The sequence below is a fragment of the Mus caroli genome, unplaced genomic scaffold, assembly GCF_978045245.1.
Source record: "Mus caroli unplaced genomic scaffold, Mus_caroli_1 scaffold_11, whole genome shotgun sequence".
NCBI lineage: Eukaryota > Metazoa > Chordata > Mammalia > Rodentia > Muridae > Mus > Mus caroli.
Window position 1 is genome coordinate 77,983,976 of NW_028227266.1, and position 7,246 is coordinate 77,991,221.

Here is a 7,246-nt window from a genome sequence, read left to right on the forward strand (position 1 = left end):
AGCAAATGAAGCCATTGTGGACACGTTCGTGCTTATATTCATCATTTACATGTCCTTATGCTATTGTGTTTGATCTTGGAAAATATTATGTGCACATTATTCTAGTTACTTTGGCAAAATGAGATCTTCTTCATAGTATTCTATTTCACACACTGTGTGAGAGCAAGAGCTTTGCAGACTCCTCTCTGAGTCATCCTGTCTGGCATTTCAAAATACATTCCAAAGCAAGACGGGAGACTAACCACAACAGTAGCAGAGACACTGTTTGAGAGGAAATGCTTTTATTTGAGCTAAGGGGAAGAAAATGAGAAAAAGAAAAAAATAAAAGGAGATAGAGAAAGGCAAATCGACTGTGTCAGGGTCAAAGAAAATGTGGAACACTGGCTACTCTTCGTCATATTCTTCTGTGAGTCTTCTGGTAACAAAGTGTGTGGAACAGAAGAAGAAAGTGATATAGAGACTTGAAGAAAATGAATTACAAGCAGAAACTTAGGTCCTGACCTTGATCTGGGTCTGTCTTGTTACAATGGGCTCTCTGTTTTAGAGCAGGCCAAGGAGACCTTGAGTTTGACTGCTTGGTCCATTGAAAGACAGCATGTGAGTTTCTGCTTCTAAGTTTCAGTCTTTGATAGGGAAAAAATGTTCTATGTAAGGTCCTCCTACTGTGTTAGAGCATTTTCCTCTCTAACTCCATCTGCATATGTGGGTTGTAACTTGCTTCAGGTTTTCTGCTTGAAAGAAAGCGCACAAAACCACAGAATGAGTTCCACATCAGCAGCCTTGAAGGTCACATTGCATTGAACTCTAAAGAGTGGAGTTGGGAAGAAGGGGTAGCGTCATTTTTTGACTTCCTTGCCTTACATGGAATAGTCATTGCTTGCAGGGCACTCAGTTATATTAATAGAATGTAGCTGCTTTGGAAAAGTGCCCCATACATAAGAAATCTAGGGTCTGAAGGACCCAGTATTGATTTAATATACTCACACAGATAGATGGAAGAGAAGTGAAAGTGTTAAATAGCATTGTGCCCGTCCATGACAGATGGCATATAGGGTTGTAGTCTTATAACATAAAAATGGAACTGAAAATCCCTATTGCCTAAAACCACAATAGCCACTCATTACTTTTTAAACTGCTGTCATTATATAGATACATATAATATCTATATCTATTTCTATATCTGTATATTACTGTCAATCATAGAAAAAGTGCAGCAGTGCAATTTTGCAAGTACTTGGTAATAGTTGAATTTTACAAGTTTATATGTTTCTATAGTATAATATTCTTGTTTGAAAAGAGATTCCTAGTAACTTAAAAGAAAGCGTATTATAGAAACAGTATGTTGCAATACACCAGTATCATCCTGAGAGTCCTCTGGCTTACCATGCCTATAGGCATTGTTTGTCATGAGGACTAAATAGGAGAATTAATAGAACACAACAATTAATCTTAGAACACATATATCTACCTCACTGCAAAACACTGTGGGTTGAAAGCTAGATTTAAAATCTCAATTGCCTTGACAGGTTTCTTAGTGAAAAATGTGGGAATGACAGAATGTCTTGGCTAAGGTTATTATTTCTGTGGTGAAACACCATGAGCAAGAGAGCCTTGGGGAGGAAAGGGTTTCTTTGGCTTTCATATTCTAATTCACAGGTGTGTTATATGGTTTTATGTAAACCTGACACAAGCTAAAGTCATCTCGGAGGAAAGAGATTCAGTTGAGAAAATTCCTTCATAGGAGCTATTCTTTAGATCTTCCTGTTCTGTTTTCCCTGGTTGATGAAAACTACTGTGGCAGCGTAAGTCAAATAAATCTTCCCCCACCCCCCAGGTTGCTTTGGTTCATAGCAATAGAAACCCTATGACAAAAGTAGATTGAGAAACGCCAAGGCAGAAATTCAAGCAGGAACCTGGAGTCAGAGACTGATGCAGAGCTCAGAGAGGATTGTTGTTTATTGGTTTACTCCTCATGGCTTGCTAAGTTAGCTTTCTCATAGAACCCAGGACCTCCAACTCAGGAATGGCAACACCCACAATGGAGCTGAGCCCTCCCCAAGCCATCACTAATTAAGAAAATGCCCTACATGCCTGCCTACCAGATATTATGAAAGCATTTTCTCCACTGAGGTTCTCACCTCTCCTATGACTTCAGCTTGTTTCAACCTGACATAAAACAAGCCAACACAGAGATCATGGCAGAAACTGCATTGGCTAGCTTCTCTTTAATCTCAGCAGCTGGAAACCATACACATACATGTAGTATATGTATCATCATGGAGCATTTAGTGATAGATCATGTATCATTTAGTAATGGGCATCTTCTGATAAATACATCATTAGGTGATTTTGTGTGTGATGTATGGTCATCATAGAATACACACACATGATGCTGGATGGCATGGCCTACTACATACTTAGGGAATATTGAATTCACTCAATCACAGACCACACACACACACACACACACACACACCAGTTGCTTTTAGGTCATGATAAACAAGTAAACATAAGAATAAACAAGCACTAGAGAAAAGGATTAAAAAAAACTAAGCAAAAAAAAGCTATAGATATCTGTTCTTAACCTGGTTTAAATGGATTTCCAACACTCTGGCCTTCTCTCATCTATAATCCATCACTCAGCACAATGGTAACATCACAATGACGTTACCATTGGCTGCTCTGATTCATGTATAGAGTTAGAAGAACGCTTGACCAGGAATGATAAGCCTGGAAGGTCAGTGTGAAATCATTTGGTAGGGTGATTGGTAAGTTACCTGCACTTTGGCAGTCGATTAGGGCAGGAAGGAGACCCATGTCTGTTTGTCAGCATGTACTATGAAGCTACTGCATTAGGTTATTAGTTTTGTTATTTTAATTAATCCTCATAATTTTATGATGCTTAGGTACAATTAATCTACCCTTTATAAATGAAAAAGTAAATACTGTTAATTTGTTAAAATAACAGTGCTAGCAAATATTCAAGTTGCCTCTTCCAGTTCCAAAGCTTCACACTCTGTAACAGTGCATTTGTACTCACATTCACTTCTTCACATAGAGTCATCTCCTTCCAGTTCTTTCCCCCTAAGGAATTCCCCGAGGAACAATGAGTTGTGAAAATAAGTATCTGTTAGGAAGAAAAAGGCCAAAAGTTTTAAGACCTTGAAGAATTCATTCACCTGGCCTACCCTCCCTTGCCAGTTACTTGCGAATGGATTTTGTCTGTGGAGATGAAGACCATGTGCATGGCCCAATCAAATGCACAAGGGAATAATTTATAGACAAAGATGAGTAGACAGAGTCAGGTCTGTAGAGCCTCACTGGGGTGAGTGTAGCCTAAACATAATACAAAACACCCAGTGACATATGAAAGAGAAAAGAATAATGCCCAGACTAATGGATATTGGAACCACAGGAAGGAGGTAGTTTGAGTTTGCTATCTTATATAACCATGCGGAGATCACTGAGAAGGTGATATGCCAACCGAAATCTGAAGAAAACAAGATGCAGAAATTCATGCTACTTGTGAAAGAATGGAATTGTTCTGCTTCAATGGAACAGTCCATGAAAAGCAACATCAGGCTAAGAATCCATGAAGAACAGAAATGAAGTCCCTGTTCCTGCAGCAGAGACACTGAGGGAAGAAGACCAAGCAGCAATGCCAGAACTGTTACATGGTGCAGACCACAAGCCTTAGGGGCACATTAAGGATTTTGGCTCATACTGAAAAGAGGAAATCTTGGAGGAATTTGAACTAATAGGTAATATAGAATCTTTGGACTTCTTCCCTCATATTTTCCCTTTCCTAAAATACCAGTTACCTGAAGTTCCTCATCCTTCCCTTCTCTATGAATGGTTCTAGATGCTATTCTCTATTCCTTGAACACATCCCCAATTTTCACTTGGCCTGTGCTTGACCACTAGTTACTCTTCTAGAAGCTCTTCAGTCACAGATTCAGTGGAAGTGTCTATCTTTTTCCAAGAAGGTGTGAATAGATGCCCTTACAATGATCATCCATGGCATACATCTTCCAGACAAAATTTGTTGGAATATGAATAAATAGAAAAACCCCATTAACAGTTCTTTAAAATGAAATGCTTGCCCATGAGGTTCTAGAGCTTTCCAGTACTGTTATCAGGGATGTTCACAAAGGCTCAAACTCAAGCTACCTTCTTCTCCCTGTGCTCCATAGTCCCTTTAGCTTGTTATTTTTTCTTTTCATTGTATATTTCATTATCATGTCTGGTTGTCTGTTAATGGGACCTGTTTATTTGTTGACATTCTCTCTTTAGAGGAATAACCTGTCCATTTAGGTATACTTTGTTTCACTTTCCATTCATCTGATTCATTATCAGCACATCGAGCTTCATCCTCCAGCTTCCTCCCATTACTGAGAACAATTGCCATCAAATAGCCAACTAAAGTAAGATCTAAAGTGGTATAAAGAAGGAGTTCTAGGACCTTTTCCTTTGACGAATCCTCTTGCAAAGAGAGAACATTTTTGCTAGATGCCCACTAGAAGTCTCTTCATGTGTAGTAAGCAGGACTAGTTCATATTTATTATAATTGCCTGTTTATTTACAGATCCCAAACGTGTATCTCAACACCTACCATAGACTGTGACACATAGTTCTTGCTGAAATAAATGAACTCATATTTTATTCTATTTTGAAGTAGAATGTGATGCTGAAGAATGGGAGTTTCATGAAAATGCCACACTTTTCAGAAAGGAAGGAATTTCTGATTAGAAAATAAGCAAAAGAATTTCTAAGCCATACTGTGATCCAGCCTTTGTCGGAGACTACAAAGATAATACTCCAGATTTCTACTTTTAAGTTTCCAACTTAAAAAAATCACTAATCCCAGAAAAGGTTGAAATTGTGTTCACTTTATCTAAAACTGTGGAATTTGAACATGCTTTGAATATTTCCTACACCCTGGTTTTGGTTCATTAATAATGATCTTTACTTTAAAAAAAAAACTTTCTGGACTCTACTGCTGAGAAGAGGAAGAATCAGTACTTTCCATGGCTATGTGCCCTGATAGATTATACAATCTCAAGCAGACAGTTATGTGTACTTGTGTGTGTTGTCTCTGTGTGTATGTGTGTGTGTGTGTAAACCAATAATTAAAGAGGAGGTTGTGTATTTAGAGAAATTAACTGGAGGCATGTGAGAGTGTAGATGGTAGAGAAATTGATGGAAATACAGTATTTATCTATGAAGTACTTAAAATATTAAATTGAAAAAAATGAATTCAAAGAAGCATAGGAATTTAAAGATATATGAAACCCAGGAACTGGATTGATGGCTTAGCATTTAAAAATGTTTTCTGCTCAATTGTGAGGACAACACTTTAGATTTCAGCACCACATTAAAAAGCTTGTAAGAACAATTAATTTCTGTTCCAAGGTACCCAACACTCTCTTCTAGCCTCCCTGGGCATATGCACATGCATATGCATGTTCCCACAAAGACACAAAAAATTAATCTTTGCCATTCTGACTGGATCTGAATGAAACTCAAAGTTTAATTTCTCTGATGACTAACATTTTTAGTTTTCTTTTATTTAAAATCTTTTTTTCATAAAATATGTTTTGATTATAGTTTCCCCTTCCTCAACTCCTCTCATTCAATGTCTCCCCACTAACTCTCTTATTCAAATTTCCACATTTAATCTTTTATTTCAGTTTTATTTTTTATTGGTTATTTCATTTATTTACATTTCAAATGTTGCCCCTGTCTTAGTAAGGGTTTTTCTGCCATGAAGAGACACCATGACCAAAGCAACTCTTATAAGGACAACATTTAATTGGGGCTGGCTTTCAGGTTCAGAGGTTCAGTCCATTATCATCAAGGTGGGAGCATGGCAGCATTCAGGCAGGCATGGCGCAGGCAGAGCTGAGAGTTCTACATCTTTATCTGAAGGCTGCTAGTGGAAGACTGACTTCCAGGCAGCTAGGTTGAGGGTCTTAAACCCATGTCCACAGTGACACGCCTACTCCAACAAGGCCACACTCAACTGGAAGCAGGGATATTTGGAAGGTGCATAATAAATATACACAGACTACTTTTTTGGGTACAAGCTGACAGGCAATTTTTCAAGGCTTAAAGTTTTCTCTCTCTTCTCTCTCATTCTCTGCTTTCTTTCAATCTTGCTCATTCACTCGCAGCTTGAGGCTGCACACACTCTGTATTCTCTTGTGCTCTCTGCTTTTCTCCTATGTGCTTTTCTTTTCTTGAACTCTCATGCTCACACACACCTCTGTGCATTTCCCTTTCACTCTCACATACACACTTCACTGACATCACACACACACACACACACACACACACACACACACACACACACTATATGCACTCTTCTTTCACTCACACAAACACTCTCTCCATACATACCTCACATTCTCTCTTTACTCACTCTTCACATTTTCTCTTCACTCACTCTTCACTCACTCTTCACATGCTCTTCTCATGCTCTCTCTCTCTCTCTCTCTCTCTCTCTCTCTCTCTCTCTCTCTCTCTCTCTCTCTCTCTCTTTCTCTGTCTCACTCTTCATTCATATTTGTCTTCCCAGGTTTGGATTACCTCACTCAAGATAACTCTTTCTATCACCATTCATTTGCCTGCAAATTTCATAATGACTAACAACAATAATACAAGTGAGAGCTCACACTTGCAAGGATGTGGAGCAAGAGCAATCTTCCATGTCTGATGGGAGTACAAACTTGTACCCTCACTATGTAAATAAACATGGCAGTTCCTTAGAAAGTTGATAATTGATCTACCTTAAGACACAGATATATGACTGTTGGGAATATATCCAAAGATACTCCATTAAACCACAAAGACACTTTTTTAATCATGTTCATTGTGGCTTTATTCATAATAGTGAGAAACTGGAAACAACCTAGATGACCCTCAACAAAAGAATGAATAAAGAAAATGTAATACACTTACACAATGGAGTTTTACTTAACTGTTAAAAAAAGTGATGCTAGCATTTTAAAGTGTTTAATTTATAATGGCTTATAAAATAGATATTTTATTAAACTTTTCTTGAAATTGTAGGAAAATTGAAAATTATTGTTAAGTCAAAGTTGTCTCACTGCTGAGGTGCTCTGTTTCTTAGCATTCTGTGAACAAATGCATTAACATGATTTGACCAATAAGCTATGGCTACTCTTTACTTAGAGGAACTGAATTTTATCCAAGTACACAATAAACTCATAAACATTTTGGAAAA